The sequence below is a fragment of the Copadichromis virginalis genome, linkage group LG1, assembly GCF_057382275.1.
Source record: "Copadichromis virginalis isolate Kocher_CV1m ecotype Utaka linkage group LG1, C_Virginalis_male_GT1.1, whole genome shotgun sequence".
Classification (NCBI taxonomy): domain Eukaryota; kingdom Metazoa; phylum Chordata; class Actinopteri; order Cichliformes; family Cichlidae; genus Copadichromis; species Copadichromis virginalis.
The window spans coordinates 3,550,842-3,576,692 of NC_140618.1; the positions used below are offsets into that span (position 1 = coordinate 3,550,842).

General features: G+C 43.3%; 1 pseudogene across 1 annotated transcript; it reads left to right on the forward strand.

Annotated features, from left to right (window-relative positions):
- Positions 1 to 15,950: 15,950 nt before the first annotated feature.
- Positions 15,951 to 24,496, forward strand: LOC146718148 (NACHT, LRR and PYD domains-containing protein 14-like; annotated as a pseudogene). Its single transcript, XR_014921569.1, has 8 exons — positions 15,951 to 16,032; positions 16,715 to 16,942; positions 17,051 to 18,833; positions 19,682 to 19,855; positions 20,532 to 20,705; positions 22,241 to 22,566; positions 22,788 to 22,961; positions 24,075 to 24,496. The product of XR_014921569.1 is annotated as an NACHT, LRR and PYD domains-containing protein 14-like (transcript).
- The last annotated feature ends 1,355 nt before the right edge of the window (positions 24,497 to 25,851 follow it).

The window sequence follows — 25,851 nt, forward strand, 5'->3', positions numbered from 1 at the left end:
TGAGTGGAATGGCTGATTTGTCACAGCAGCAGAATACAGTAAAAATCTGGCATCTAGGCTCTGAGCTCTTCGTGCTTTGCTGATATGATACACATGGATATATTAGGCAGGAGCCAACAGCGGTAACAGGTGTGTGTAAGGGCTGAAAGAGCAGGCAGAGATGCACAACAGCACTGTCATTTGAGAAAATCAGTCATTTCAATAAAGCACCATATTGGAGCATAACTCTGTATGTTGGCGCTCGAGTTGCCTCGTCAGTCAGGACCACTGGGATGTCATTTCGATCTGTACTCATTTATATTTTATGGTGTGGCTCTGCTGAGAAGAGGTGACAGCTGACATGACAGAGCGTGAAAGGAGGAGTTGGGGTGGCGGTAGGTTGAAGAGTTGCTTGCAGAGCTGTAAAAGCTATAGGCTGGCTAAAGCAGCTCTAATAGCGTGCCATATGTTGGGTCTACGTTTGGAGTGTTTGCATGGAGCCCTCAGCTGATGTGGGCTAGTGCTGAGGTCAGTGTCTGAGTTAGATTTCAGAGCCTGCCTGAACATAATTAAGTAACAACTACCTCAGAGCGTTCAGTATTACACAAAGCTAAATTACACATGATGATGATGATCTAAGGAGTTGCACCATTTACCAACACTAGGTTCTTGATGGGTGAACAACTAGAGGATCACTATAGACGGCTGGCAGGAGCTTTCCATCTCCTACAGCCAGGAGGTGCTCCTTCTCATATTACTCCTCAAATGGGAAACATGGCAGAACAAACGCTTGCTGTTACAGCCAAAACGTTTCAGAATGAAGCTTTCAATGCACTTTTACAAGAAGTGCATTTAAATGTAATTATGTTAAATGATAAAGTGGTACAGTGGAAAGCCCACAGTATCAGCTGAAACGTGATGGTTTCGTGTCTGACTCGAAGCACACGGTGGATAGATGTTGCCCCCTGCAGGCCACTTGGAGCATTTCAGTCCTTCATGCACAGCTGGATAGTTTCCGCTCCTGTCATGTGTCACGCTGTAAAAGCCTTTCAGGAAAATCCCAAAGCAGTAACTTCGTCAGTAATCATGGTAACCTTTACTGCATTATCAGTGTCAAAATGTTGACTGGAGTGTTTTATAAAACTAATGATAAGAAAAGTATTTGGTGGGTGCGTTCGTCCACCAACGCCACTGCCCTGCTGTGAAGTTATTTAAAATAAAAAGTGATCTGCGTCCTGACCAGACTTCGATGGACTCGCCTTTTTCCACCTAAACATGAAGTTTTCTTGCTGATTGAAAAACTGCACTGAAAACATACATAAATAACTGTGGTGTTCAAACTTTGAACAAAGACCCTTCTCATATTGAAAACCCCACATTCAGCATGGAAATATTTACAGTTGGGTTCATGTCGGTTTTCCTTTTTTGTGCTTAGTGTGTGTTTGTGTTTATGTCACTTTCTGATGCTTCTGTGTTGATTTGGCAAGCAGGAGCTGTTATGAAATTCCATGTGTGGGGCGTTTAAGGACACTTCAGTGTTCAGCAGCTGATAATCTGCTGCCAAAAACAACAGTGATGCCGTGAGCAAATCCGACGTGCTGAGCAAACACGGACGGCACCAACAGATTAAAGTTTCAATACACAAGGAAGCGTTTCAGTGCCCACCGGCCGAAAATCACTGCACAAACACTGAATTTACACTCGCTGATCACTTTATTAGGAACACCTGTACAGTTGTGTAATCCAAACACAATAGTTGTGTTTGTTATAAACTCCCATTATTCTATGTTAATGGAGTGGGCAAAATATTAGAAAAACTTTTCAGTATAATTACGTCTATTACTCCATCTGCTATAACAACCTCGAAACGTAGAAGCTCTATAAAAATACAGTTTACGGTGTTCCACAATGTTTAGTAATTAGTCATTGTTTTGCATAAACATGCAAATCAGCACTTTTTTAGCAGATTTTCGTTTCTCAGGCTGATTCTGACAGAATAAACAATTTTACCCGCAATATTTTAAAAAGAAGAAGAAGAAAAAAAAGAGCACGAACTAAAAGGGAGATGAGAAAAAATAACCAAGACTGAAAGAAAACGTTTCTGGAGCTAACACACGATACATATCTCCTTCTCCTCCACTTGTCCTTGTCAGGGTCACGGGAGGGGGTGGAGCCTGTAATAGGGTGAGAGGCGGGGGACACCCTGGACAGGTCGCCAGTCTGTCTCTAACACACAGAGACAGACAACCAGCAGTGCTGGGAAGGTTACTTTTAAAATGTATCCCACTACAGATTACAGATTACATGCCCCAAAATGTATTTTGTAACGTATTCCGTTACGTTACTCAATGAAAGTAACGTATTCTGAATACTTTGGATTACTTAATATGTTGTCATGCTTTTTACAGCTACATGAATGTACTATTGCTGTGTGATTTATTACTTTTACTGAAGGTTACTCGCCATACCAACACCAACTAGATGTTTAAATCTTAATATAAATGAGTAACAGTAGGTGGACATTAGGTAAGGCTGCACTTTTTGCAGTGATCTCGTGTAGAAAACTATTCCACACGTATATAAAACAGGTCCGCGGCTCCAAACCGTAGTAAAGGGACCTCTGGCTAATACGTCGGGTTCGTGTCGGGCTCATAACCAAAAACTAGCTTTGCTTTGTTGTCTGGGTCAAGTTTGCTAACGAGAGACAGAGCGAGGCGTTGAAAGGCTGCTCCAACCGAACGTATTGTTTCAGAGGAAAACACGAAAAAAGTGTACAGTCGAGTCTTAACAGCTTACTTACAGCTGGGCTACACTGCCCATGAGGCTACATTCTTTAGGGCTATGCCTGTAACACTCTGCCTGTTGCCTTCAAATTATTTTTGTGAATAATTTAAAAAAATATTTCTTCACGTCATTATGCGGCTGCAAGTAGAGGTGACGTGCCGCGAGATTGAGACACAGGCATTAGAGGCTTTTAATGTGTGTTTTGTTTTGTTTCCACTGGCGAGGAATAGCCTAACATATGAAACAGGAAAATACCACCGTGTAATCCATTTATTTCAACAAAGTAACTGTATTCTGAATATCACCTTTTTAAATGGTAACTGTAACAGAATACAGTTACTCATGTTTTGTATTTTAAATACGTAACGCGTAACATGTATTCCATTACTCCCCAACACTGACAACCAGTCACACTCCTATCACACCTGTGGACAAGTTAGAATCATGTATTAACGTAACCCCACTAGCTGCATGTGTTTGGACGGTGGGAGGAAGCCAGAGTACCCGGAGAGAACCCACGCAAACACGGGGAGAACATGCAAACTCCACATGGGAAGGCCTGATATTGTTTTCAATCACAGAGCAGAAACTCAGATCAGAGGTGAGATGATATAAAAACAGTATGTGGATCACTGTCATTGTTGCACCTCAGGAGGGTCAGTTAGTAGTCGGCGGCGCACAACGTACATATCGCGGAGCGCAATTATGAAAGTGGCTCCTGCAAGGAGGCCATTTAACTTCATTTTCTTAATGTGCCTTTTTTTAAACACAACACCAGCCTCGTTCTTGGTGTTCAGGAATGAACACTGTTAAACTTTTTTCACGGCTTGTTTTGGAGGAAGAAGAAAAAGTAGATGCCTCAAAGTGGCCGTGAAAAACTGCAACGTGGAGCTTTGAGGCTGATTGCTTAAACTCAGAGAATACCACAAAGTTATGAGTAATGTAAATTTCATCATCTCAGATCTGCTTCGGGCTCATCCCGAAGTCCGTGTCTTACTTAGATCTTAAGATAGTCATCTACAGATTTCGAGGATCACGTTTATACACAACGTACTCTCCTCAGCTCTTTTCCTTCTTCATCCTCCTCTCCTGCCTCTTTCGTACACTCTCCTGTGAACCTTTAGATTAGTTTCTCCATCCATCCATCCATCCATCTTCTTCCGCTTTATCCGGGGCTGGGTCGCGGAGGCAGAAGCCTAAGCAGAGAAGCCCAGACCTCCCTCTCCCCAGCCTCCTCCTCTAGCTTATCCGGGAGATATAATCTCTCCAGCGTGTCCTGGGTCTGCCCCGGGGCCTCCTCCTTGTGGGACATGCCTGGAACACCTCACCCAGGAGGCACCCAGGAGGCATCCTTGTCAGATGTCCAAACCACCTCAGCTGGCTCCTTTCGATGTGGAGGAGCAGTGGCTCTACTCTGAGCCCCTCCCGGATGGCTGAACTCCTCACCCTATCTCTAAGTGAGAGGCCAGCCACCCTTCGGAGGAAGCTCATTTCCTTGTATCCACAATATCGTTCTTTCGGTCACTACCCACAGCTCGTGGCCATAGGTGAGGGTAGGGACGTAGATCGACTGGTAAATTGAGAGCTTTGCTTTTACACTCAGCTCTCTCTATGTAGCAAGCTGCATCCTGTCCCTGAGTGCACTCCACAGGCTCGGTTACCCAAAATCAATAATGAGTAACTGACTAATAAAAGACAAAAATTTCTCTCACATCTAACTGTTGCCTCCTAAAAAATGGAGCCAAATGTTGGATGTAGAAGGTTCAGTGAGCTGAGCAGCTCAGTTAGCTCTCCTCTGTCAGTGCACCACACTGGACAGAAACACACCTGAACACACCTGGCTGATTTTAGCACAGAAAACAAAGAGAATGGGAACCAGAACAGACAAACAAGCATATCCCAAAGAGACAGAGAAACCTGATCCTCTGGGAGTGCTGCATTACCAGTACACCGGTCTGCGGCTGAACTGGTGTATTCCCAGTGTGACTGTGTGTTGCAGTGTAGCTGGAAGGAGCTCAGAGAAATTCAGCAAGAAGCAGCCAATGAGAAACAGCTGTGCTGATGGAGTCAGAGCTAGTAACCAGCACCGCAGAGCCAAAACCACAACAGGCCAATTTGTCAGGGCCAGTTTGTCTTTTTTAGTTTCAGAGGTCAAAGGTTAGTTAAGTGAGAGAGAGAAGAGGAAACAGGGGAGGGTAAAAAGCACAACTATTTATAGACCAGCTTCTACATAATAACTCCTCGTCCTCATTACTTTCCTTCCATTTCTTATACGTCTTTCCCCTTTCTGATTATTTTCTTCCCTTACCTCCTCATACTCTTCACTGCATCCTTCATACCTCTTCATTCCTTCCTTACTCTGGTCTTTTGCTTCCCTTCCTACTTACAGTATTTCTCATTCTTATTTATTTCCTCATCTGTCCTCCTCCTAACTAGTCACTCCATGATATGATCAAATGATGTTTTCACTGACTGGACAGATGTGAGCAGAGGTTGTCTGGAAACAAGTTTCACTGGGGACGTTTTTCAGACCCAGGTGAGTGTCCCTTCATGGGTCACTGCTTGCTGTGACTGACTGACTGACAGTCGAGTTAAAATAACCAAAGTCCTTGTGTGTGTGTGTGTGTGTGTGTGTGTGTGTGTGTGTGTGTGTGTGTGTGTGTGTGTGTGTGTTTCAACCAGTTTCATCACTTTTCTTATGCAATCACGCTGCAAGCTGTCAACCACTGAAATGTGCAGAAACACTGCCACCTGCTGGAACAAACACAAACTCCACTTTTTCACATTTTTGTATTTATTTAGATTTTGCTGCTTTTGGAGCACTGAGACATGTTGTAGAAGGTATCAGAAAGCAGCATCCTCAGAATAATAAAAATTTTAAAAAACAGAGAAACAAGATTAAACTTTGTCATTTGTAGTGATTCACACGTTCACCTATAAAGTGAAAGATCCCAAACTCAGCGTCATCCAGCTTAAACATATGGAACTGCACACTGTGGTGACCCTTTGTGAATAAGGAAGCCGTCAAAAGAAGCTTCACCCAGTTACACAAAAACAATACAGCATTTTTTGAATTAAACACCAATAAAAGACATGCACAGTGCAATGGATTACAGTGATAATAAACAGGTTATAAATACATACACGCCTGTAATAAAGTTAGGGTTCAGACATAGACTGAAAAGTCAGAAGAATTCCAGAATGAATGGGACGAATCTGGATCAGCTGACTCTTCTCACTCACTGATTACATATTTTTTTTAATTAAGTGGCTCCTGGGGGAGTGATCTTTAGATCAACACTCACTGGGCTGAGATCATCCAGCCGTGGAAGGCCTAATCCATCGACAGATGTTCAACAGAAACAAAGAACAGCAAAGTGAGCACAGATACTGTTCTCTGCGTAGTTTGCACTCGTTTGTGCTTCTTTCTGTTTGAAATTTATTTAATATAGTTTATATGCCAGTATCCAGTGTTTTTTAATTTTTATTTTTAGCTTTGACATTCCACAGCAGCTTGTAACTGTTTTCAAAACAGAAGGATGTAAAGGGGGAGGAGCCTACACCTGATGAGACCACCTGAGTCTTGGTCCAAGTGACAGGCCAAATGGCAGCACCTGGAATTGTAGGCGATGTTCAGATCCACAAAAGCTTTACTTTACTCTACTATTACAGCAAACAGCAGCTGCAGCATATTTCACTTCATAAATGAGTTTGTTGGACTGAGTTACAAACGTTTCCCCATTTCTTGGCTTCCTGTCACATCAGCAACAGCTCATCCTCATATTTCCACGTATTCTTCACATTCTGTTGGTCATTACTGCAAACCACAGCTAACCACCATGACACTTTATATCCAGCATCAGCAGCTGTGGTTATGTGTGTAGAATCACGGAGGTCTGAGGTCTGTGTGTGATGCCAAGTATCATCCTTTCACGCTTATTTATTTAGATTCATTTTTGTAGTATTCAGTCGAATACAGGCGCTCATCTCTCTGTAAGAAGCTGATGTCACACATCTGTGACGTTGTCTCGGGGCGGGGTAATGTTAGGTTGAAAGTGAAAGTGAAGGGTTTATGAGCTCAGACTCTATTTTACAGTCTACACAACAGAAGGACAACGAGGTGAGTGTTATTGTGTATTTATTTATGCCGTGTTAGAATAGAATAATAGAATAATCTGAGAAATAATAAAGTGACATGAAATATATATATATATATACGGTATATAGTTTCCTTATTTCATCTTTGATACTGCAGGGCCTTTACGAACAGCAGTGACGTCACCACCCACTAAACATTCAGCTAAAAGAAAAAATTAGCAATTTCTCCAACGACAAATTAGGACACGTGAATATTAAATAAAACCAATGAAAGATTAATATGCACGACTTTTCTCGTGGTTTTCTGGTGTTTTTCATTTCTGTCTCTGTAAAATGAACCTTTGCTGGTTTTCCTCTCAGACTGACTGGAGATGAGTGATCTGGGGGAAGATGAGGCTCCACCAGAGTCTCCAGTAAGCAGTACAAGTGTTTATCTATGAAGAGTAATAGGTCCAAAGGAGTGCCTTTAAACTTCAGTAATGAACCTCTATCAGACATAAAGTAAGTGACTGTCTCTCCTTTAAACCAACTTGTTCTGCATGTATCTATGAGGAAGATTGCCTGAGTGATATATTAGATCAGTGACACTTAAATAATCCTGAATTAAAACTGGGAGCATTTCACAGCGATGGTGGTCCTTATTGACAACAACATCTTATTAAGGCTACTTTTACAAGGTACAGAAGGGAGCCAGAGATCAACAGATGGGCCGGTGCTGCGGCTGCAGTGATGTGGACGCTGTACCGGTCCGTCGTGGTGAAGAGACAGCCAAGCGTAAAAACAAAGCTCTCAATTTACCGGTCGATCTACGTCCCTACCCTCACCTATGGTCATGAGCTGTGGGTAGTGACTGAAAGAACGAGATTGTGGATACAAGCGGTGGAAATGAGCTTCCTCCGAAGGGTGGCTGGCCTCTCCCTTAGAGATAGGGTGAGGAGTTCAGCCATCCGGGAGGGGCTCAGAGTAGAGCCGCTGCTCCTCCACATCGAAAGGAGCCAGCTGAGGTGGTTCGGGCATCTGACAAGGATGCCTCCTGGGCGCCTCCTGGGTGAGGTGTTCCAGGCATGTCCCACAAGGAGGAGGCCCCGGGGCAGACCCAGGACACGCTGGAGAGATTATATCTCTCAGCTGGCCTGGGAACGCCTTGGTGTTCCCCCGGATAAGCTGGAGGAGGTGGCTGGGGAGAGGGAGGTCTGGGATTCTCTGCTTAGGCTGCTGCCCCCACAACCCAGCCCTGGATAAGCGGAAGAAGATGGATGGATGGATGGATGGATAGAAGATGTTTTCTTTCAAATCTAGTCTCTTACATACATTTTAGCATTAAAATTTTCACTTTAAAGAAAAAAATTGGGATGCAGCCACCTGATTTGCTCAGATTTCAGAGACATCTGAATGTTCAGCTTCTTTTTTTTTTTTTTTTTTTTTTTGCCTGTCCCGTTTGGCTCTTTTGCCATCAGAATTGTTGTCTAAAGGCAAAGAAAGATGCCCAACGGATTTACTTTACCAAATTGACCATCCCAGCTTTGCCGTAATGGTCCATTTGATTCACCTTTTATTGTTCATTTTATTTTCACTTACTGAATACGGGACAGACTTGACTGGAGGAAAGAAGGGGAGAAAGAAAGAGGGAAAGAGAAACAGCTGAGAAGAGGGACGGGGGAGAAGGGCAAAAGACAAAAACCAACAGAACGGGCAGAGAAAAAAAATGCATATATCAATCACCTGGATCACCTGCTGAGAAAGAAAAAAGAAAACAAGCAGAAGAGAACAAGAGTAATAGAATAAACAACATCACAATGATATATGGGAATATGACAGTAAATACTAAATGTTAAACATTATTGTGCAGCACATAAGATCAACAGAACACAGTGTGCTTTGAGATAGGAGCCAAAAAGGGTGTAGTTTGTGGGTGTGATCACCCGTGTGTACACCTGTGAGCATGGACGCGCTTGTTTTTTTTGTTTTTTTTTAAAGGTTCCTTCATGTAATGATCTGCTAGAGGGTGTGGGGGGGCCACAGCCCCGTCCTCCAGGGCATGAAGCAGGTATGGAGGAGATCAAAACTCCAGACATCCAGAGGCCCCCAGAACACAAGAGACCAAGGAAGACCAACAGAGGGGCAGCCGCGCCACTGTCCCGGAAAGAGCTGAGGAGAGTCCCAGATGAGGGGTCACTCAGCAGCCGCGGAGCAGAAGCCAGGGGGGGTTGCAGTGATGCGCCCGTGAGCTCCGCCGGCAGCCAGCTGTGCCTGAGTGACCGAGCCCCAGGCCGAGAGGCCGGGGGCACCCCACCTCCGAAGTGGCCCGAGCGAGCCCCAGGCTCCAGGCCCCGATAAGCGGCCGCCAAGGAGTGAGCCGGTGTGTACCTGGACGCCCATCCCCGGACACAAAGAACCACCAACGCACCGATGTCTGAGGGAGTCCGCCACTGGCAGGGGAAGTGGTGGTAGGGGGAGATAGGCCTCCAAACCTTGGAGGGCCTAAGATGTCCCCAGAGAGGTGGCGCCTGACACCCAACCTGACATATAGACAGAAATACAGGCACACACATATACAAACATCCATTCCCACCCTCATGCTCTCATATGCACTTACTCCACACTCAACCAACGTGGAGACAGACATAAAGAGACGCTGTACACACGATCACACCCAAGCGTACTCTACAAACCGGGTCTAGGTGCCCTTGCCCCTGGAGGGGGGAACTGCACCCAGACCCAGGTGGTGTTACCCTTTTCCCTGCGGTGGGGGGAGGCAGACCGCCCCGACTCCGCAGCAGCAGGGAGGCCCCACACTCCAGACCGCAGTCGGACGGCCAACTCCTCCTCCTAGCCCCCCCGCTCCAGCAGGTCGCAGAGAATGGGGGTGAGAGAAGACTCCAAACCTCCCTCCACCCGCTCATTGTAATGTTGATGCATGTGTGTTCTAAGGTGCATTTAAAACCCAGGAGGGCATGGAGCTACCTGCCAGAGAGCAGCAGGTAAGCGCATGGTCCCTCCTGCTAGCCCTCAATGTCTACGTGTATTTAACATTGAGAGGTGGGCAACGATGCCAGGGGTGGGGTGTACACCCTGATGGTACTTTGGACTCCGTGTATCGTGCCCACCCCCAAGATCCTATATGTATGTGTAATGCGAGTGTGAGTAATGTGAATGTCTAAGTTGTGGGATAAAATTGAGGCAGAGGCAGCCAGAAGGGGACGGGGGGGGGGGGGGGGGGGGTAGCCTCCTCTGCACCCTGGTGACATACCCCTACTCCAAGGTCCTGCATGTGTGGGTGGTTGTGGTGGAGTGGGAAGAGGGAGGCAGCTGGAGATGGGGAGGGAAGGAGGGGAGGGGCAAGTGACCCCTCCCTGGGGCCAGCTCCCCCGCTGACCCCAGTAGGCACCCCCATACTCCGCGACCCGCCAGGGAAAGGGGGCCCAGGCCCATCCAGACCGGGGCCCCAGCGCAGCAGCGCCTCCCGGCCCCACAGAGCCCGGGACAGTCCACCCAACCCCACCACAGAGAAAACTGCACCCACCCCACCATCCACTCTTCTTCCAGACTACATAAGACAATAAACACCCAGGCTGAGATCTTCCTCCACCTCTCCTGTATCTCCCCCTCCTGCAGAGAGAGCCCCTGAGGAGAGGAAAGCTCCTGCAAGATGTGACAATCTTCCCCACCAGTTGAAGAGCCCCACAGGTGGCTCGATGCACCGGCGGCACCCTGCTCCAGGGCTGGGCCCCCATGCACCCACCCGCCCACAACCCCGGCAACACACCAACCAGGACCCAAGCCCCCGAGGCCCGGCCCGGGCCCCAGCCCAGAGACGGAGCGCCCCCAGAACCTCACGCCCATCCCGGACCCACCCAGGGGCAGCCAGGCTACCAGGTCAGTAACCCACGTCCGTCAGCACAGACCCTCCCCTAGCCCCGCTGCACGCAGCCGCGAGGAAACAGTCACCTGAGAGCCAACAGAGCCCCTAACCGGACATGACCGCTACCCCGGGTTGAGCCCCCCAAGGAAGATGCCTCCGGGGAACCCCCCGACGCCCTAAGCCTGTCCCTACCCCCACACCAATCACAACAGTGAAGGCAGGACCAAACTATGACCCCCCCACCCCCACTAGGTGATGGAGCTGATCAAAGGGGCCCGGAGCAATTGATCTGATGTGGTGGCAGAGGCTGTATCAAGACTAATGTAATCTAATAGATAATTTCTATATTGGTTAGAATTAAGATTATTTTTATTTTTCCAGTTCATGAGGACTGTTTTCTTGGCTATGCATAGGGCAGTGAAAACCATATGGGCGATATTCTTTTCTGTAGTGACATTATCTAAGCTGCCCAACAAACACACTAAGGGGGAGGTTGGAATGTTACATTTCAGACACTTCGATAAGTCTTCACATATCTCGTGCCAAAACTTCTGAACTGGTGGACAGAACCAAAGAGCGTGGATATAATTGTCCGGTGAATTGGTTTGGCAGTGTGAGCAGTTGTTGGTAGACGTAAAGCCCATCTTGAACATCCGATGACCTGTATAGTGCACTCTATGTAATATTTTGTATTGAATTAATTGAAGACTGGGATTTCTAATTAGATGAAAGGTCTTTAAGCAAATCTGAGACCAGAAGTTTAGGTCTAAGTTAACTGATAAATCCGCTTCCCATTTTGCAATAGGAAGTGATATTGATTCATCCGTTTTAGAAAGCATTCTGTATATTTTGGATAGTAATTTGGGGGTTTTAAGAGTAAGAAATTGAACCACACTTGGTGGTGTTTGTAGTTCAACTTGACCCGGTTTAAATTTCTTTTTTTACTATGGATTTAATTTGTTGATATTCTAAAAATCTTTTCTTGTTGATCCCATATTGTGTAACTAGTCTGTCAAATGAAATAAATTCTGTTCCTTCTAGTATATGTTCTAAATATTTGATTCCTTTACCACTCCAATCTGAAAAGTTTATCATATTATTGTTTTGTAATATGTCAGGGTTGTTCCAGATAGGTGTACGTTTGCATGGGATTAATGAAGACGCCGTCAATTTTAGAAACTCCCACCATGCTGTCAGAGAAGAGCTGATGTTGATGCTTTTAAAGCATTCATGTCGTTGGATGTTTGAGCTGATAAATGGTAGGTCTGAGATCTCTAGATTATTGCAAAGTGCTTGTTCTACATCTAGCCAAGGTTCATCTAAGAGGGTGTGTTTTAGCCATCCTGAGATAAACTGAAGCCTGTTGGCTAAGAAGTAGTGCTGAAAGTTAGGCAGTTCTAGTCCTCCTTTATCCTTGGTCTTTTGTAGTGTTTTTAAGCTTATACGTGGGGGTTTATTTTTCCAAAGGAATTTGGACATACATGAATCTAGAGATCTGAACCAATCTTGTGGCGGTTTAGTTGGGATCATTGAGAATAAATAATTTATTTTTGGTAAGACCATCATTTTTATAGCGGCAACCCTTCCCATGAGTGATATGGGTAGACATTTCCATCTAGCCAGATCATCTTCTACCTTCTTTAAAAGTGGGATATGGTTTAATTTAGTCAGATCTGCAAGCTTGGGAGAAACATTAATACCTAAATATTTTATATTTCCCGATTGCAGTGGTGTAGAAGAGGAATTATGGAGGGAGCAATTAATCGGTAGGACTGTAGATTTTGACCAGTTAATTGAGTAATCTGATATTCTTGCAAAAGAGTTTATCAATTCAATCACCCCAGAGATATTGGTTTGTGAATTTTGGAGAAAGAGTAACACATCATCCGCATAAAGGCTGATTTTATGTTCCACGTTCTTGCATTTTATGCCCTTAATTGTTGTAGCCTGTCTAAATGCTGCTGCTAGTGGTTCAATAAAAATTGCAAACAGTGAAGGGGAGAGTGGGCATCCCTGTCTGGTGCCCCTCAGGAGACAGAAGCTGGAGGATGTCTGGTCATTTGTTCTGACACAAGCTGTTGGGGAATTGTATAATATTCTTATCCAGTTTATGAAAGAGGATCCAAAACCAAATTTGTGTAAAGTTGCAAATAGAAATTTCCAGTTAACTCTGTCAAATGCTTTTTCTGCGTCTAAAGAGAATATTGTAGTTTCTAGGTTTTTACTGTATGAGTAGTCTATCAAATTAAGTAATCTACGTGTATTTGTTGATGAGTGCCTACCTTTTATGAAACCAGTTTGGTCAGGATGAATTAAGAGGGGGGTTATTTTCTCCAGTCTCTTTGAGAGAGCTTTGCAGATTATTTTAAGGTCTGCATTTATAAGGGATATTGGACGATAGCTTGAGGGATATACAGGGTCTTTGCCTGGTTTTAGCAGGAGACTAATGTTTGCAGAATTCATATTTGATGGAAGTCTGCCCTTTTCTTTAATTTCCAACAACGTTCTGTAGAAAACTGGTGCTAGAATCGACCAGAATTCTTTGTAGAATTCTGCAGGAAAGCCGTCTGGACCTGGAGCCTTATTATTAGGCATACTTATCAGCACTTCCTGGAGTTCACCTGGCGTCAGTGGTGAATCCAGTGCCATTGCTTGAGTGTCCAATAATTTTGGAAGAGTTATGTTGTCCAAAAACTGATCAATTTCTTTTTTAGATGGGTTTATTTGTGGTGAATACAACGTTTTATAGAAATCCCTTAAAATGTTGTTTATTTGTATCGGGTCATATATTGTGTTCCCAGATGAATCTTGAACAGCACATATAGTTGTTTTTTCTTTATTTATTTTTAGCTGGTTTGCTAGAAATTGACCGGATTTATTACCATGTTCATAATTTTGTAGGCGTAGTCTTTGTACTAAGAATTTTGTTTTTTTATCAATTATCTCATTTAATTCTAGTTTTGTTTTGCGTATTTTGTTCAATGTTTCCTGATCTTGGTGGGACGCGTAGGCTTCTTCTAGTGATTTGATGTTTTTTTCTAATTCCTGAATATTTTTGTTTTCTTTTTTCTTTTTATGTGATGAGAAAGAGATTATTTTACCTCTCATCACAGCTTTCCCTGCTTCCCATAGAACAGAAGCTGATGTTTCGGGAGTGTCATTATAGTCCAAATATGAAGTCCACTCTTTTTTAAAATATTTAATAAAGTCTTCATCTTTAAGTAGTGATATATTAAATCTCCAGTTTTTTCTTGGCGTAGTATTATTCTTGTGCATTAGTGTTAAAGATATAGGACCATGATCGCTGACAGCTATAGGATGAATCTCAGTGTCTGAAATGTCGTTCAGCAGTGAGCTGCTGACCAAAAAATAATCCAGACGAGAGTAGGAGTGATGGACATGTGAGAAAAAAGTATATTCCTTACTGGTGGGGTGAAGGGAGCGCCATGCATCGCAAAGACCAAAGTCGCTCATATACTGTTTGATTATATTTGTGGACTGCCAATTACGCTGAGTTCCCGCTGTATTGAGCCTATCCATGTCTTCATTTAGTCCAAGGTTGAGGTCGCCTCCAAGAACAAGTGTGCCATCTAAGTGTTCAGAGAGTGCACTGAAAAAACCGTGAAAGAATGAGGGATCATCAACATTTGGACCATATACACTTGCAATGCATAGCTTTTTATCAAGTATAGATAGTTTAATGATTAAGAATCTGCCCTCTGGATCTATAACTGTATCGAGTACTGTGAAATTAATATTTTTATGTATTAAAATTGCTACTCCCCTTTGTCTAGAATTATAACAAGCTGAGAACACATTAGGAAACTCAGGTGTTTTAAGTTCATTCGAACCTCTAAGAGGTCTGTGGGTCTCTTGTAAAAGGACAACATCCGCCTGTAGTTTTTTGAGTTGGTTAAATATTTTTAACCTCTTTACTCTGGAGCCAGCTCCATTTATATTCCATGTAATGAACCTCAGTGTACCCATAGATGTTTGTGTATAACTAGGGATGTATGCTGTGTGCGTCGCTTAGACAGGTGGAGAGAATACGTCACTTGTTCATAAATAAAGAGAAGGAGAGAGAGAAAAAATGTGTGGCGAGATGCTCCCTGAGTCTGACTTTGTGTATGCATAGTTACTAATATGAGTAGGCTTGGCTTAAGTGTGTGTATCCTAAACGACATTTTACTTCTGACTGAAGTAAAATGTGCTGCCGTTGAGCGCATGGTGTGTATGTGTCGAAATAAAGGATGTTTGTGGATGAGTGTCGAAGCAGGTGATCGAGGCAGTGAAAGGAATAAAGAAAGAAACCAAGGACAGGGGTGAGCAGCATAAAACCAAGAGAGGGAAAAGAGAGGGAAAAAAAACGAGAAAAAAACAAACAAAAACAAAACGTAAACATTCCAATTAAATCACTGACGGAGAGTGACGGTGTTAATTCTGCTATGAAATCACACTTTAAGATGCGATTTGATGCTGGTAAGTTAAACAGATGTTAATGCAAGTTAGTGTGAGTGGATAGGGAAATGGTGTAGCTGATTCTTATCTGGTGTGAGGTTAATACAGCCACGGAGTGATGTTGGGGTCGCGGTGGAGCTGTCCGTCCACGTACAGCTGGTCCACAGCGATGACAGCGCGGGAGCCCTTCTGGATGAAGCCGCGTCGGATTGGGAAGAGGACCCTGCGTCGTTCCAAGATCTCTTTGGGGAACTGGTCGTTCACGCTGAAGTCCGTTCCTTTTAATTCCCTGCCGCGGCTTTTCACATGATGCTTTTGTTTGAAGTGGCCGAATTTGGCCACGATAGGACGTGGTCTCCCGGCCGTAGCCCGAATGGGGCCGAGGCGATGTACCCGATCGAAGACAATGTTCTTCACAGTGTCCTCCGGCAGCTTCAGGTGGATTTTGATGAAGCTTTTTACCGTGGTCTCCGCGTCCTCTCCAGCAGCTTCTGGAATACCAGAAAATACCAGATTATCACGCATGCTACGAGCTTGTAGATCGATAACGGTTTCTTTTATTTTTTTATTTTCTCTATTGAGCTGGGTAACATTATCTGTGAGACATTTCACCGACTCCCTTAGCGTGGCATTTTCAGCAGCAAGCGTTTCCACCTGCTGCTGGCTGTACTCCAGGGATTCTCGCAAGCATTTAAATTCTCGGTGAAGAATCTCCACCAAGGACAGCCTTGCGTCGAAACTGGACAATCGCTTGTCGATTGACTCCAGTATGTCGGCAATATCTTTGCCGGCTGGCGATGTTGAGCCGGGGGAATCTGCCGGGCGTTGTCTTTTCGACGACGGCGTCTCAGGTTTGGCCGGGGAAGCTGCACACTGGGCCTTCTTCATCACAAGATCCTGAAAGCACTGATCAATATAATCTTGGAGAGTCTCTAAACTCTCCTCGTTGTTCTCCAGGGTGTTGGAGATTATTTAGACAAATAGTGTTAGTTATAAGACAATTGATAAGTGTATTTGGTAATACTGAAGCTTAAATGAATTTGTTCAGATCTAAACTACCATTTGCTTTAATTTTCCACCAAAATCTCTGGCGTCTGACGTCAGTTACAACATGAGTCGCTTACCTTGTCCGTTCAGCTTCTTTATAACATGTGTCTGTGTTTGATGATTGGATGGATCATTAATACAACACATGCTCCTGTGATGCTGAGATTGGGTTACAGACTGAATGAACACTTTTTAAAGCTTTTACTGTACAGCTCTGTTCAGAGTGAAGGAATCTATCTGCACATGAAATCTGCTCATTGAAAATTGTCCCCAGTGTCCAGTAACAGGAACACGTGCCAGGCACAGAGCAAAACCCAGGATACAGGATCCAGCCCTCTGTCTATACGTTACTATTATTGTTATAATTTCATTTTATGTTTTTATTTAAAAAACAATATTTTCCCTGTAAGCCAGCGCTGGTATTAAACTTTTGTTTTTGACTATGTATTTTATCAGTAAATGGAATAATTTTTCGTTTGTGTCCAGAGCGAAGAAGACAAGCAATGTTCGAGGAGCAGCTGTCCTGCTGTGCTTTGTGTCAGGACGTCCTGAAGGATCCGGTCTTCACCAGCTGTGGACACTGGTTCTGCAAACAGTGTGTCTGTTCATACTGGGACCAGTGTGCTTCATCAGGAGACTTCTTCTGTTCCCAGTGTGGAAAAATCCCCACAACAGAAGCTAAACGGCAGACAGCCAGTGAACCCAAAGTGCAAAGTACGATTGAACATCTGTCTGCTGATAGACTCATTTCTGAAAACTCGACTTCTTGTGTTATGTAGGAGTTTTTTTTCTCTTTAGTCTCATTGATTTTCTGTCTTTCAGCAGATGTTGGTCTGCAGGAGGTTTTAGATGAACATAAGATCAGTCTGAGGAGGAGATGCGAACGTGTGACTGAAGGAAGTTATGAAACAGGAAGTAGAACCCTCCTCAGCAGGAGCTACACTGAGCTCTACATCACAGAGGGACAGAGTGAAGAGGTTCATACCCAACATGAGGTGATGCAGCTGGAGACAGCTTCCAAGATGGAGGCTCTTGATGACACTCCAGTCAGGTGTCACGACATCTTTAAAGCCTTACCTGACCAACAGAGACCCATCAGAGGGGTTCTGATGAACGGCGTCGCTGGTGTTGGAAAAACCTTCTCAGTGCAGAAGTTCACTCTGGACTGGGCAGAGGGCTTGGAGAACCAACATGTCAGTGTTGTGGTTCTGCTTTCATTCAGGGAGCTGAACCTGATCAGAGATGAGCAGTACAGTCTTCTGGAGCTGCTCCATGTTTTCCATCCAACATTACAGAAGGTCACAGCAGAGAAGCTGGCTGTCTGTAAACTTTTGTTCATCTTTGACGGCCTGGATGAAAGCAGACTTTCATTGGATTTCACCAACAGGAAGCTGCTGTCTGATGTCACAGAGAAGTCATCAGTCAGCCAGCTGCTGACAAACCTCATCCAGGGGAATCTGCTTCCCTCGGCTCTTGTCTGGATAACTCCCCGACCTGCAGCAGCCAATCAGATCCCTCCTACATGTGTTGACAGGGTAACAGAAGTACGAGGCTTCACTGATGCCCAGAAGGAGGAGTACTTCAGGAGGAGATTCAGTGATGAAGAGCTGTCCAGAATCATCTCCCACATGAAGACATCCAGGAGCCTCCACATCATGTGTGCTGGATCCCTGCTACAGTTCTGGAGCACATGTTGACTACAGAGCAGAGAGGAGAGCTGCCCAAGACCCTGACTGACATGTACTCATACTTCCTGCTGGTTCAGACAAAAAGGAAGAAGAACAAGTACCACGAGGGACATAAGACGAGTCCACAGGAGCAGACAGAGGCTGACAAGGAAGTTCTCCTGAAGCTGGGAAAGCTGGCGTTTCAACATCTGGAGAAAGGAAATATCCTTTTCTACCAAGAACACCTGGAGCAGTGTGGGCTGGATGTCACAGAAGCCTCGGTGTACTCTGGAGTTTGTACAGAGATCTTCAAACGAGAGTGTGAGATCTTCAAGAAAGCAGCCTACTGCTTTGTTCATCTGAGCATTCAAGACTTCCTGGCTGCAGTCTATCTGTTCTACAGTTTCACCCACAGAAAGACAGAAGTGCTCCAGGACTTCCTGGAGAGAGATTGCGAATACAAAAACAGCTCCCCATCTATGGATGTCTTTCTACAGAGAGTCATGAAAAAATCCCTTCAAAGTAAAAATGGCCACCTGGACATGTTTGTTAGCTTCCTTCATGGCTTCTCTCTGGAGTCCAACCAGAGACTCTTAGGAGGTCTGCTGGGTCGGACGGAGAACAGTCTAAAAAATGTTCAAATAGTCATGAACAATCTGAATGAGATGAACAGTGATGAAATGTCTCCTGACAGAAGCATTAACATCTTTCACTGTTTGATGGAGATGAAAAATCTCTGTCCATTAGGAGATCCAAGAGTTCCTCAAGTCAAAGAACAGATCAGATAAGAAACTCTCTGACATCCACTGTTCAGCTTTGGCCTACATGCTGCAGATGTCAGAGGAGGTTCGGGATGAGTTGGATCTGAGGAAATACAATGCATCAGAGAAAGGAAAACGGAGACTGAGCCCAGCTGTGAGGAACAGTAAAAGGGCTGGGTGAGTCCAAATGTGATTAACATTAACAATTCAGACAGTATAATTCAAAGTAGGTTCATTTTTTTTTATATCGTCCTGATGATATAATCATCCAGGTAAGGGAATTCCATCTGGACGTAGTGTACTAAACAGTACATTTGCACAATGAGCAAAATAACACCACTGACTAACAATGAGGTCAGTTTCATGATCATTAATTGTCATGACCATTGATCAATGGCCTCCAGCGCCATTCACAGACAGATTAACATCTATCAGCTTAGTCTATTTCAGCATCCTACAAGTATTTAAAAATCATCAGATTTTGATTATCTACAAAACATATGGTAACCCATTTCCCCTCTTTGAACGTAAGTATCTAATATTAACTATCAATTTCACATGCTTTGTTTACATCACGGGTCTCTAAATGACTTCTGTGGTTTAAAAAGAAAGAACCCATGTGTATGCTAAGCACAAGTCTGTCACAGAGAACACCATTAACCAAAGGTCTGAAAAACATTTAAATTCCATCCTAAATTTATACATGACTCTTGCAGCAAACAAAGATAATCGTTCACAACTGGAATTGTTTAATGAGTAACCCAGTACAAAAATCACATTAACACAGTGGCCAGTAAAAATGTTATTTGGATCCAGATGATAACTTTTTGGAGCCAATTGCAGAATCAGGTCATGTAAACAAACTGTGCACAGCCTGAATGCAACTTAAGTCCCTTCTGCAGATTAAAGCTAAACAATTATTAAAATAATTAAAAGAAAGAAGATAAGCTGACATGTTAGTGGGATATGTTCAACTGTCATCAAATGTGTAAAGTAGATCTAAAGGGTAATGTTTGTCCTTACAGACTTTGTGGCTGCAGACTCTCAGAGACTCACTGTGAAGTTGTGGCCTCAGCTCTGAAGTCCAGCCCATCCCATCTCACACAGCTGGACCTGAGTTACAATGAACTGCAAGATTCCGGAGTGAAGCATCTGTCTGCTGCATTGGAGAATCCAAACTGTAGACTGGAGCACCTGAGGTCAGGTCACAGACTTTAGTTTAATAAGATTTGGGCCAATGGCCAAGTTTTGTGTGTTATGGCAGTCTAATCTGGTCTTCCTGTTCTTAAATATAACCAGTGGTTTGCACCCTGTTGTAAATTTTATTTGTACATTGTACATAGAAGGCATCTCTTGAGTGTAGACTTTGACAAAGATACGCTTTGAGGATGTTCTTGACTTGGGTAAATGTTGTGAGTCATATCTTCTTCACCAGGGAAAGAATTCTATCAGTATCCACTCTTCTGTGGTTTTCCAGGAATTTTTGCTATTGCTGAGCTGAAAATTGCATCATGTCATTTTTAACAATATATCAGATTGTTAATGTGGCCACACCTAAAGGTTCTACTATTTTTCTGATAGATTTTTTTAGCCTGACAAATGCCTACATATATCATATGTAATATATACAGCTTTTATGTGTGAGCTGATACTAATTTTGCTATGAGACTTGACTGAGGACAGCAGCATGTTTGTTGATCTATGTTGACATGAGTTATTGTTCAGGAGTTTGAACCACAATTGCAAAAGGACAAGGTCACTCTACTCATTTATGGAAATCTTACTGGTTATTTATAGTAATACTGAACTGCACAATTAAAAATGTAAATGTTTGTGCAATAACTGGATTCTTGATTCTTGTTATTCTTACTTTAGATTGAAGGGCTGCAGGTTGTCAGAGTTCAGTTGTGCATCTCTTGGCTCAGCTCTGAAGTTCAACCCATCACATCTGAAACATCTGGATCTGAGTGACAACATGCTGCAGGACTCAGGAGTGAAGCAGCTGTGTGGTTTTCTAGAAAGCCCGGAGTGTAGACTGGAGACTCTGAGGTAAAATTCAAAATCTTGGTCTGTCTGCAGAATTTGTTCAAAGTTTTGTCTAAAAACTAATTTTCATTTTATTTGTATTGAAGTCCAAATGACTGTCTGCTCCTCAAAGAGGAGCTTATAAAGAAGGTTTATAACATTCATTAGCACACTGTACAAATTAAATTAATTACTGTGCCTAACATGGGTTGTACTCAGTGGTTGAGAGGAGAGGTAGAAACACTTAGCAGGACAGTCAGAAAAACTCACGACCACACTGGTACTGGGAATTCCACAGTGCTTGTCCTTTAATGCACACTCTCTTAATCAACCTTACAAGGCCCAGTCTAACGGCTACTGTTTATCATACATGAAGCACAGTGTTTCTACAACCCGTAACGTTGCAAATTGTTAGAGGGGTAAAACATATAAAGTCCGTGTCTGTCCACACTCTCACGTGCTAGCACATTGCTCTCATACTCCACAGAGGGCAGTGGCGCATATTTCTGACCTTAAATTGTCTTAAAGAGACACCACACCATTGTGACTGTTACAAGCTTATCTCTGCGGTTGAGAAATTTATTGTTAGTGTTCTCTGAGGGGTATTCGCTTTACTAGCCCAATGTTATACACTTGTTATCTTCTCTACAAGTTAAACACATTATTACGTTATTAAATAATAAGTTTTGTTTGGTAACAACAAGTAATTTCATCTTCTGCTGAATACATTTGCAGGTTGGCTTATTCACCCTTTCAGAATAATCCCTTATCTCCTTTTTCATTTCTGCTATGGTGCCATAATCCTGATATTTTTTTTAATGAAAAACTCCTTTAAGATGTTCATTGCAGCCAGTATAGTGTCTGTTTTCACGACCTTTCATACTACTGCTTTACACACTGAGCTTTGTCACCTCGACTGTTTTATTGTTTTCCTTTTTTTCCATACTCTTGCAAGGTTGGCATCCCAGTATACTATTATTGTGATACTTCAAATAATACTCAGAAGAGCAATGCAAAAAATGTCTTACACAGTGGATGCCCTAATTTTAAGTCATAATTGATTCAGTTCAATTCAGTTCCATTTTGTTTGTTTATATAGAGGCAAATCACAACAACAGTTGCCTTGCAGAATTTTATATTGTAAGGTAAAGACGCTACAATAATACAAAGAAAACAGAGAAAACCCCAACAATCATATGACCTCCTTTGTGCAAGCTCTTTGGCAAGAGTGGGAAGGAAGAACTCCCTTTTAACAGGAAGAAACCAGGCTCAGGGAGGGGCGGCCATCTGCCACAACCAGTTGGGGACCTATGGGCCTATGTTGTTTATTTTCTTTGAATGGAACTGACCCAGAACCAGCTTTTATTTGTTTGTTCATACACTTCCTTCCAAATTTAGTTTGGAAAATGTACTTGGCATAATAAAGGTTCAGTGGCCATTTGATGAAGAGTTTGATTTGGGTCACTACAGTAATGCTGTAAATATGCACATGTAAAACCTGAAAACCCTGGATCAAATTATCTGTGATTTTAATGTATATAATTTTTTTTCTTATTCAGACTGATTCGGTGCAATTTGTCAAGGACCAGCTGTTCTTCCCTGGCTGAAGCTCTGAATGCAATCCACTCCTATCTGAAGCTTCTGGACGGGAGTGAAGCACCTGTGTGGTTTTCTCAAGAGTCCACAATGCAGACTGGAGACTCTGAGGTTAGACACCATGTTTTAGTTGTACACTAGGATGAATATGATATGAAGTCTCAGCTCTGAAGTCCAACACCTCCCATCTGAAACATCTGGACACGAGTGACAACAAGCTGCAGGATTCAGGAGTGAAACAGCTTGCTAGCCTTGTGGAGAGTTCACACTGTAGGCTTGAAACTCTGAGGTCAGTTTACTTTTTTATCTGTTGCATCCATTATCCTTATGTAAGGACATCTGGATTAAGTGGATAGAAGCTGATAAGATAACAGTCCATAATTACAGAAAGCTAGAAAAAAAAAAAGCTTATTGGTTAGGAATAATTATTCTTGAGCTGCACATTTAGAACCTGAACACATCTGGTTGGATTATCAATTATTTTATCTCCACATTTTATTCTTTACTCAGATTAAGGGGCTGTGAATTGTCGGAAACCAGTTGTTCTTATCTGGGCTCATCTTTGAAGTCCAACCCCTCCCATCTGAGACATCTGGACCTGGGTCACAACATCCTGGAGGATTCAGGAGTTAAGCAGCTGTCTAATCTCATGAAGAGTCTGCATTGTTTACTGGAGATTCTGAGGTCAGTAAACGATGGTAGTCGGTCCACGCGGTTTTCAGGAACACTGAACTGAAGTTAGTATCAACCCTTCGGCATTTCCTGTAAACCTGCAGGCTTTCATGAGTACAACTGAGAGGAGAACAGTGATAATAACTTATGTCAAGCAGTCACATTCAACCAGAAGCTTGCTGTGGTCTTGTGTTTAAGTTGATAACCAGACAGTTGCTTTTGTTGTGTCCGAGAGAGGTCCAAGTCCAGAGTTTTGTGTATTACTGTTAAAAGCGGAACAAATATAGGACTGGGACCAGGGGACATCAGTCAGTGGTGGACAGATCAGCAGGAAATGTCAGTTTGGGGTAATGACAGGGCCGTGTGCGGGAGTGCTGTACGCCAAATGCCAAATTGGCGGACAGCAAACAGCGTCCCCAGGCGTTGAGGTGGAGCCCGTCTGCCCCAAAAAGATGCCTCCTCTCCCAGAAGGTATCAAAATTGTTAATAAAACCCACACCGTGGGAGACACAGGCAGAGGAAAGCCAGGTGTTAAGGCTGAGCAGCCGGCTGAAACTGCCTATCCCTCTGTGGGGGTGGGCCCGGAGATAAAAGCACTCACCTGCAACTGACCAAGGAGGCTGAAGAGTTGGAGGAAGTCCAACTTCAGCAGCTCAGATTGCTGTTTGGGGATGTCATTGGTGCCGATGTGGATGATGAGCCGGTTGGCCTGTGGGTGGGACGCCAGGATGTTGTGAATTCTGTCCACTATGTCAACAACGGTGGCTCCCGGGAACGACAGCGTGAGCGCCCCCCTCATCCGCACGTTCCTGACAATGGAATCCCCGAGGACCAGCATGGAGAGAGGAGGTGCCACCGGGGGCTGCTGGCCCTAACAAATTTCTGCAGTAATGAAGCCTGTGGGGTGCTCAGTTGATTAGACTTGATGCTAAAAGCATCTGCAGGTCTGTGAGCCTCAAGCTCAGCATGTTCACACCAACATGTTAACATGAAGAACTAAGAGAGTGCTAGCTACACTGCACAGCCTCTCCACTGCTGCTCTGAAGAGATCTGAACCTCTGCTGTATTTTATACTGGATGTGCTGCACATAAACACTTATTCAGTGTTTCTTTTTCTCTCCACAGATGGCTGCCATTTTGGTAAATGGGGTAATGCATGTGCTGAGAGAAGATGAACTGAGTCCACAGATCCACAGAGGTCGAAGCAGCAGCAGTTTGTGCATAGAGTCTCTCACTGTTCCATGTTACTGGGATGTGGTGTGTCAAGTAGAGCTCCACCCATCAGTCACTGATATAAGAATCGGAAGAAACGCATAAAACTATGAGTGCTGCAGTGCAAAATGTAGACAATGTAGAGCCAACCATGTGAACTCCACCATGGAAGGATAAACTGTAATTATACCCATGATATCATTGTATCATACAAGAAGCACCCTGTGTGTTTGCCAGGCCAGCAGTGCTTCTTTGCTTTGCTCATGTATAAAAAGATGGACATGTATGATCATTTATAATTTATTTCTTTTATTTTCATTATAATACTGTATATGATCAGGTGATGAAAATTTCTGTTCATAAACAGCAAATAAATGAATAATAAACATGTATTTATTGTTCTTCTTCTCTTCATCTACATACTCACTGTATAAGACAAAGTGATGGGTTACAGGCACTGTTAGCATCACTGTCTGACATTTAGTCACAATTGTCTCAAAGTCCCATTGCGCTAAAAACTGCTTAACATAGATGTAATGTTGCCATTTGTTTTAAGATCAGCTACTGCACATAATTTATATAACTTGTAAGCATGTGAGTGACATAAAAATAATTCCTAAAAGCTTCATAGATGTTGATAAAGTTTAATCCAGCTTGATTGATGCCTCTAGCAGGAGTTAGGGAACAGACATACATATTTACGCTACAATGATTATGGTAAGATTATACCTGGGATGTCAGATTGACTATGACAGTGTGCATATGTAGGTTGTGTGTAGCTTTACATCATTTCCTTAGGGATTAATAAAGTATTCTGATTTTTTTTTTTTTTTTTTTTTTTTTTTGCATTAACTTCAGCCACATGAAATGTAAAAAGAAATATTCTGAAAGGATATTTCTTTTATTTTTATTTTTTCTGTCATGTTTTTTTTTTTTTTTTTTTTTTTTTTTTGCTGAAGTATTTGATATTTGAACATTTATACATCTGTATCCCTAGGGGTTAAGAAAGTGAGTCCAAGTTCTTTGTGGGGATTTAAGCAGTTTTTATGACAGAGAAAAAGCGCAGGTGTTTGCAGGTGTATATTTTTTTAATTTCCTAATGACACTTTTCGGCATCACTCTTTAAGCTGGCTAGAAGAACAACAAGCATTAATGTGTCATTGAAAATCTTTGTACTACAGTCAGTCATCCACCAGAGGACGCTGCTGATCAACAAACGGCTCTGCTGACGGGCCTCGTGAGGATGGAGCGGTTAGTAAATAAAAGTTCGCCGCAAAATCTGGATTAGCAGCCTAACACACTGCACCCCGAGGCTCCAGGAGCTGCATGCTCATCCATCAGCTCTGCCCGTGACAGTTTGATTGGTTACATATGTTTTCTTATATGCAACCAACATAAACTACAATACCACATGTGCTCAGCTTCTGTCACATAACCTGCCTTCACAAAGAATCAATAAACATTTTTTAATGTGCAGATAACTTTTTAAAACTTGCTGAAAAGCTTGACTAACATGAATGAAGTTTAAAAGCAGTTCACCGTATGTTCTGCCACATACAGAAGCCAATACTCGGCTCATACTCAGCATAGAGGACATGTGATCAATCTGACAGAACCTCTGTGCTTGTCTAAATACCGACCGATCATAGACGTTCAGTCCTCGCCATCACTTTCATGACAGACTGAGCCA